This window comes from Myripristis murdjan, chromosome 23, assembly GCF_902150065.1.
Source record: "Myripristis murdjan chromosome 23, fMyrMur1.1, whole genome shotgun sequence".
In the NCBI taxonomy this organism is placed as follows: domain Eukaryota; kingdom Metazoa; phylum Chordata; class Actinopteri; order Holocentriformes; family Holocentridae; genus Myripristis; species Myripristis murdjan.
This window is the reverse complement of record NC_044002.1, coordinates 7,027,518-7,033,997: the sequence shown is the minus strand read 5'-3', so window position 1 is coordinate 7,033,997 and position 6,480 is coordinate 7,027,518. Positions and strand designations below refer to the sequence as shown.

At 40.1% G+C, this 6,480-nt stretch overlaps 1 protein-coding gene across 7 annotated transcripts in view; it reads left to right on the top strand.

Moving 5' to 3' along the window:
- The window catches only part of syt1a (synaptotagmin Ia), a 196,825-nt gene that overhangs the window by 154,645 nt on the left and 35,700 nt on the right, over positions 1–6,480 (top strand). The gene's annotated exons all lie outside the window — the stretch shown is intronic.

The window sequence follows — 6,480 nt, the reverse complement described above, 5'->3', positions numbered from 1 at the left end:
GTTTTCATGTTTTTTTTTTCTTATGTAATTTTGTGGGACTTTCAAGGTAACTTTCTTGGAATTTTATTTTTGAATTTGATACAATGTTTTTGAAAGAAATCAATCAAATTTGCTCTTTGTTTAAATGGTTAATCCATGATGCATATGTGTTGTTGCGTTTAATGTAAAGATCCAGCATAGATAGATAGATCCTGTTGGTTACTGTTGTTATAGTGTTTTTTAACGTAAGTTTTCTTTGCAAGTCTGCTTCTCTGACCAAATGTCTGAAATGAATGAACTTCGACTTGAGAGTAAAGCACTCAACAAATTCAAGTGTGAGCCCGGTGTAACACATGACTCAACGATGATTCAGCTGTGGCTGTGTGTGAGGTTTTTGTCGATGACGCACAAGAAAATGCCAGTGAGTGTCACCCATGACCTTTGCTGAAGAATGTTAATGAATCAGGAAAACTAGTGATTCATTGCATATTTCAGTATTTCCATTTGCTTCTGAATACAGTTTGGATCAAAGCAATTTTTAAATTAAAAGAAGTTAATAGTTTGAAAGGTTAGAAACTTGAAAACCAACCCCTGAGTTTGTGAGATAACTGTGATATAAAATATAACTAATGAATGAGGCACTGACTTCACTAAAGCACTTGAAGCATGAGTTTTCATACCCAAATGAGGTTTAATGTTACTGCCCCATTCATCTATCCCTCTAACATCGCAAATTTAAGTTTCTTCTCTCATTTCTAGCTCTGGAAAAGTGATGCAGCTCTGACCAAAGCTGTCCTGGTGCCCAGAAATGGCATTTGTGAATTCTTAAAACAGGTGGCACTCCTCTTCAGTGACTCAGATGGAATTATTCTGTCACCTCACGAAAAACATTATTTGAAGTGGAGACATTTTACAGCCATAATTTATCAAGTTTCTCTGTCTCCCTCGTACTTAAACATAATATGGCGCATGAAGCCTTCGACCAAACACATCAACAGCATCCCAGCACAGGAACATGCTTTTGCCGTATCTGAGAATATGGGTGTCAATGCCACATCCAGGATAAAGCGGCGCCTGCATATCTTAGGGTTTTGCAGTCAGCGGCGCCCTAAATATAGATAAATCCACAGGCTCATGTGAAAGTAATGCTCACAACAGGAAGTGGCTCCTGTGGAAGAGAGGGCCTACTGCTTAAACAGGGAAGCGAACAACACCATCAGTGGTATTCCCATACCAGAGATTTATAGCACTGGGAGTCTGATAAGAAATTCCTTCTTCCATCGGGGAGGGTTTATTGGAATCAAATATCATGTTTACCAAGGGAAATAAATCCGTAATTTATATTCAGATAAGTCATGGCTGCCACCAGTGAGCTTTATCCTTAACTCCATGTGGACTGGAATAAGAGACTTTCATTGATGGAAAACGGGGACAAACTTTGATTTTGTAGGAGTGCTTTGATGCCTTGAGGTGGATGAATAGAATGAGGAGTGTATGGAAACGTTGATGACTCCACTGTAAGGGCCCTGAGGTTGATGCCTCCCCTTGGCTCAGCATTGAATGTCTGTCTCTGAGATGTATAGCCATGCCACTCATGTATGATCGTGCTCTGTCACCGGTGGCCTGAAGACAGATCATGACTGTTAAGCCTCAGCTGAGCAAAACTATTCAACCACGCTCCACCGTTTTTCAAATGTCTTTATTTGGCAATAGAGCAGACAATTCATTATGCTACTTAATTATCACATTGTAATCTGGACAAGCACTAAATTAGGGGTTGTTTGGTATGCCACAGACAATAACCTCCCTGAGAGCATCCCAGAAAAGCTGGTCCATTATAGAACGGCTTAAATTACTGTTTTCTCGCCTGATCCCCTCAATCAAAAGGAGAGAGTTTGCTCCCCAGCGCTGCCAACCTCATGATGAATGCCCTAGGACTTGTTTACGCTGTGGAATATCGATACTGTCTGGAGAGACTCAGGTGGCAGATTTAACAAGGAATATGCGAGAGGAGAAGAGGTGCGCTCCGCATAGTCAATCTATTGCTGCCGCGGAAAGTTTCCAGTGGGTTTATAAACCAGCTTTAGCCCTGCAGGTTCAGAGGAAGAATGCATGGAGCTGTCACACTGGCCCTAACTTGTTGCTGAATTTCTCATGTGCTGTCGCTCAGGATCTGCAGGGCACATCGTGGACACCAGGGATCCTGCATGAGTCTCATCAGTCGGCTGATGGCTTTAGCAGCAGTCACGCAGCAGAGTTTATTGCACTCTTTCCAGATTTCATCGGCACTAATTTTTTGATCTTAGCTATTACGCATACTTCAAGGAAAGGTCGGAAAGATCATCACAAAATCATTTAACATGTAATCTGACATTCATAAAAAGATTCTTTGAATACCTAACATTAGATTCTCTTTGCGATCTAGAGATCAGGGAAATCATCCAACATGATTACATTATATAGAATGTAAAAATATATCAATTGCTTCCACCACAAAATGAAGCCAATTGATCAGTTTGTGAATTAATCTGGCTTTCCATCTCTGGACACAAACACACACACACACACACACACACACACTCACACACACATTTGCATGACTATATAATCACACTAAACCATATTGTGACTTCACTCTGAAGAGAGAGCTTGCCTCCGGGGAAAACAGTGTATTGAATTTCCTAGAAAGTTCTCTAAACACCCAAAGCTTTGCTTCCCAATAACAATTAACCTCTGGACACAGAGACTGTTTGATCTATGACTGCTGGCTCCACAAGCCATTACTTCAAATAACACAGACACGCAATTGACATTTGAGGAAAATAAATAATGGTGCTCTTTTTTTCCCCCCAGTGCCTTTATGCTGTCTAAAGCAGCCAAAGCCGGTTTCAAACATTTTAATAAGCTACTGAACCATGAAATTATCCATCTTAACAAGTCTTTCCATCCAGTCTTGAGAATTAGAATCTATTTTCTTCTCAAACCATCTGGAAAAAAATCTATTTTTTCTTTTATCTATTTCTTTTTTTCCCCTTTCATATTCAAATAACCTTGTTTCAAGAAATGCTATCTGTCTCTTGAAATATTCTTGAAATGTCATTTTCTTTATACTAGTGGAATGATCTGCACTGGTTCCAAACAGTGATGCCTGATTCAGATAAATTCCTGAAGCAAGTGAAAATTGAATTGATTTTTTGGGGTTTTTTTTTTTGTTACTCCAGTAGATTTTTCGATTGAGATTGAAGGTCTTTACTGTGTTATTAGGAATGAATGAAGCTTGGACGAATTCAAAATATCAACATTAAAACACGACAACTGTGATTCATCCCAACTTCTTTCACTGTTTGACTGCTCATAGTCAACAGGCAGCAGAGTTTATTAAGGAGGATTATGGCGGTGGGTGAGCAAAAGCTATTTGTGTCTACCTGCCTGCTGTTCTGGCGACGGGCCTGGTTCTCCACTCTCTGCCCTTCTTTTAGAGGAGTTTGCCTGCTGTGAGACGCCATGAAGGGCTGACCGGACCAGAGCCAGACTAGTGCCAGATCACAGCCCTGTAAGAGCTCGATCCACTCAATGGGCTCTTAATGGGGTAGTTCCATCACATTTATTAACGAGACTTGGTAACTCTGTCCCATGGGGTTAGAGAAACATAAACTTGGTATGATGGACTTGTCTGTGCTGTTGGCCATGGTTTACCCTCTAAAGTGTATATGTCAATTCATACCATGCCATAACACATGAGAAAATAGCTGAATAAGCCCCTAAGTTCATTTTGATATACTATAGTAGCTTTTTCAAACATGAGGAACTGCTGGCTATTAAATGTGAACTTCAGCCTCTTTACAGTTTACCCATAAAGCCTTATGTTTTGCTGTTGTTTCCTGTAATTGCTCAGTTTATGTTAGGACTGAAGTTTCCAGGCATCATGGTGCAGTTACTTGATTACACCAAGATCCCTCTGACTTCAAATGGTAGTTCTCGGTCTCACCTGTCCAAATTAACTGGACTAAAGGAGTTAGGAGTGGAATTGGGTACAACTGGCGTGTGCTTTCGTTCACAGCAAATTAGAGTATTTCTAGGTGGCTCTCCTTTCCAAAGACTATGGTTTGTTTACAGCCTGGAGCATTGCTAATGGAAATATGTAAAAGAATTCTGAAATTAACCTTGTGACTCTTGATTTTGACTAAAAAAAAAACAAACAAAACACACTGTTTTTTGGAGCCTTACTCAGTATTTGCCTGGTGGCTTTGTTATAACATTATTCAACAACTTTGTCGACAACAATGCAACTAATTAGGGTTATCTTAGCCAACAGTATCTAATGAGGTAACGATAGCTAGAGGTAGCTACAAACCCCAGCCAGGTGCTTGTTTTGTCACCATGGAAGTGTCAGTACATTTATTCAGTTGGTTCCTCAGAGCTGGATGCCAGTAGGTCCATGACTAGCTTTTCTACTTTTCTTATGCCTCAAAATAAGAATACACTGCTCACATGTCTAATGTCAGTATATTACATGTAGTGTTATTATAGTATCACTTCACCTCATAGGATTTTCTATAAATGTATCATGTATCAGAGCCAGATTTTTCAAAATAATTGTAATGATGCCCCAGTGAGAATAATAACGCCCCCTATAACTGAATCAGAATAGACTACCCCATCTTCCTTGTTATGAAATGGGTGGTAGAAACGTGTGATGAAATAAATCTCACCTTTGCATCTTTGAAGCAAGTTTTTGTTACTATCACCTTCATTAATTATGGCAAGCTATTGTTGTGGGGAGTCCGAAGATGCTCCCTGCTGCAGTTATTATTGTTTGCTTGGACAATCCACAGCAGGGAAAGGGCACGGACAGGGTGTCGCTCTTGTAGGCATAACAAGATGTAATGTCAAGGTTAATTGACCAACGGGGTTCTGTCACATTGTATTAGTGTGGGCTGCTGACAGTGGGTATTACTCAGAAACACCAACATACACACACATGCATACACATACATACACACATACAGGAGGTGCACACAGATTAGATGGTAAGCCCATGTAAACTCAGTTGATCCACCTTTTACTTGCAGAATAGAGTCTGATTAGGGCCACCTTTTAAGGCTGGCAAAAATAATGATGTTAAATCATAATTCATCACAGTAAATCACATCAAACCTTCATCATAACCTATGTTTAATTGAATTTTGTGGTATTAGTAGATTGTTTGTTTTGACTGGATGAGATTGACCTGCATGTTGTTGTTGTCTGCATGTAATTTCTTTTCCATGTAATACAGTTCTTAATGATCTTCCTTACCTCGGGGCAGTAGCATGCAGGAACAACTCTCGACTCGGCAGCGCATGTATTGAGGACACAAAAAGCCAGTCAATAAAACTAGACTTTTTGCTTCACACCGGGGATGCTAATCTTAAAATGACATCTGATAACCTCTTGTGTGGCAACCAAAAGTCAATACTGCACAGCATTAGAGCCAAAAATAGTTTGGTGAGGTTCTGCGCCTTATAAATGATCATACATATGGCCCATTGCAATGGCTAAACATATAACAAGCAGGCAAGAAAATGTGAGATGCCTGAAAATAGAAAAAGTGAATTGTGTGAAATGGTAGTTTTGTTTCCAAATTTAGGTCAGTGTCACACTAAACCTCTGTTTAGTTTGAGTGTCTTTGGTTCCAATGTGCTAAAGTTTCTGTTCAGCTGTTTTGAGACAGCCATTGTGTATTTTTAGATGACAGCTGCTGCTTCCAGAGGGTGTGTCACAACACCTGAAAGCCCTCTACAGCAGTTCATCCTGAGCCTGTAAAGGGTGATGGCCTGCATACATGTCACTCATTGGTATTCACAGCCCCCGAAGCAAAGATGGTGTCTCATTGTGTGGTGAAGAAGTGCTTTAGTTTGCCGCCATGCTGTGATGGTTTTTGACGATGCTGCTGAAGAGCGATTTGAACCTTCAGGAGCAGCAAGTTTCATCAGGCGCAGCACATCGGGGGACTCCATTTTGCATGCAATGTTGTGTGGCGGAACAAGAGATAAGTGCTAGGTGTAGAAGTGCAGTTCACATGCTAGCATCTCTCTCTCTCATTTTCTTGCTCTATTTCTCTGTCTCTCTCGAGGAAAGAAACTCACACAATGGAGTTAATTAGGGGATGCTTTTATTGCTTTCTGGGACTCAGGTTTATTTAATTAAGGAACACAGAAGTGTCTTTCAGTGAAAGACGTGCTTGATGAAGCTGATAAAGCCTGAGTTCATGCATTGATTTCAACTGCAGTTGACTAAATGCAATTCCAGTAGGAATCCAGTGGGAATGTTGATAAAATGTAAATACTGTCAGTACAACATAAGTTCAAGTATTTTGAGTCATTATTATGGGGAGAAACTAGCAATACATATATTGTATATGCACTACAGCAATGTATGCTCTAAAGATGCAAATGCAACTGATTTATGAGCACATTTATTTTAACTTAGGCTGCAGTAATGCATTATCCGCATAGGACT